This window comes from Castor canadensis, unplaced genomic scaffold, assembly GCF_047511655.1.
Source record: "Castor canadensis unplaced genomic scaffold, mCasCan1.hap1v2 HAP1_SCAFFOLD_1047, whole genome shotgun sequence".
In the NCBI taxonomy this organism is placed as follows: Eukaryota; Metazoa; Chordata; class Mammalia; order Rodentia; family Castoridae; genus Castor; species Castor canadensis.
The window spans coordinates 22,501-23,919 of record NW_027395458.1 but is presented as its reverse complement, the minus strand read 5'-3'; positions in this window follow the sequence as shown (position 1 = coordinate 23,919).

Genomic DNA, 1,419 nt, shown 5'->3' with positions numbered 1-1,419 from the left:
GGTTCGGTCCACCCTCAGTGAGCAAAGTTTCTTCTCTAGCGATCCGAGCGGGGCGTGCTTTGCGAAGAGGTGGGGAGGTGCCCGCCTCCCCCCCCGCGTCTGCCCGCCCGCCTACGTTCTCGCTGCGCGAAAGTCAGCCGTCCGACGCGTCTGTCCCGATCCGATGCGTGCCCGCGCCTCCCCCCTCCGAGCTGGGGGAGGGTCCCGCGGGGGGGTCCCGGCCGGTGTCCGGCTCTCTCGGGGGCCTGCCCGCGAGCGTGCGCCGAGGTCTCGCTCCGCTGGCGCGTGGTGTGTCCGGTGGGGGGGGTGTGTTGGGGGTCGGTGGTGTGGCGGACGTCCCGGTCGGTCCCGCCCCTCCCCTCACCCTCCCGTCGCCGTCGCCGCCGCCGCTGCTGCCGCCGCCGCCGCCGCGAGGGGCTCTCCGCCCGCTCCCGTCCCGTGTCGCCGGCCGTTGGCGCCGACGGCGGTGTGCCGGCGCCGGCGTGGGCCCGGGTGGCCCGTCGCGCCCCTCGCGCCGGGCGCCGCGACGGTGGGTGCCCGTCCCCCGGAGGAAGGGGGCCGTACGCGTGTGGGGTTCTCTCGAGCGAGGCCGCCGAGGCGGTCGTCCTCCCCGGCGTGCGGACGTCGGCGGAGTCGCGCGTGGGAGTCCCCGTCGACGGGGCTGGTGGACGCGGGCGTTCTCTCCTCGCGGGAGGAGGTGACTCCTCCCGTGAGGGGTGCTCTTCGGACTCCGCCGGGCTCCGGCTTCCGGGCGTCGCGGGCGATGGCGGGACCGCCCCCGTGGGGGGGCGGTGGGATCCCGCCTGGTTTCCCCGGCGGCCCCGGGCCGTGCGCTCCGCGGGTCTCTCCCCGTCCGCTTCCCCGTCCGGGGTGGGGCTCCCGTCCGCCCTCGCCGTCGCCGATCCTCGCCGTGCGCCCGGGCGACCGGTCGCCGTGAGACGGTCGGTGACGTGTGCGGGGGTGGAGCCGCGACCGGCTCGGCGAGGACGCGGGCTCGGCCTCGACGAGGCGTCGCCGTGGGTCCGTCGCCGACGGCGGGTCCGGGTCGGTCCGTCCCGGGTGGGGGCTCGCGCGCGGGACCGCCGATGCGCCGCGGGGGCGCTGGCGGTGAGATTCCCGTGCGTGGGTCCCGGACCGGGCGGAAGGCCGGGCTCCCCGAGGCGGTCGTTTCCCCGGCGACCTCGCGGGTGACCGGTGCCGCGTCCCCGCGGCCCTTGTGACGCCGCCTCCCCGCGCCGGGGGTTGGCCGTCCGCCACGTTCGCGTGCCGCCCGTCTCGAGTTTTCTCCCTCCGCCCGGCTTCTCCGATCCCGGGGGCTCGCTTTCCCGCTCGTCGCGTGTCGCCCGCCGTGGTGGGGACCGCGGCGGCGGCCCCGGGTCCTCCGCCCCGCCGCCCCGCCGGCGGCGGCGTTAGGTGCCC